Source organism: Eurypyga helias, unplaced genomic scaffold, assembly GCF_000690775.1.
Source record: "Eurypyga helias isolate BGI_N326 unplaced genomic scaffold, ASM69077v1 scaffold20296, whole genome shotgun sequence".
NCBI classification, from domain to species: Eukaryota; Metazoa; Chordata; class Aves; order Eurypygiformes; family Eurypygidae; genus Eurypyga; species Eurypyga helias.
This window is the reverse complement of record NW_010254903.1, coordinates 54,031-54,324: the sequence shown is the minus strand read 5'-3', so window position 1 is coordinate 54,324 and position 294 is coordinate 54,031.

Below are 294 nucleotides of genomic sequence, written 5' to 3'. Positions count from 1 at the left end.
CCCCCACACTCCCCGGGAGCCGCCCTGGGTGGACGGGCACAAAGGCCTCTCCTACACCGCGAAGGTTTAACGAGAACCGGAGGTTCGTTTTTAAATGGGACCAGTCACCCTCGCCGTTTGTGAGCAGCTGTGTCCCCAGTCTGTCCCCTTTTCACAGATTCCTAAATGCCTTGTCCTGAAGTAGGCCTCGGAGTGGACACTGGAATTGCCTCAGAGGGAAGATCCGGGGATAGAAGTCATCCTTTATACTCCCTGGAGGAGCTCCAGGAAGCGCTGATAGTGACTAATAAATAG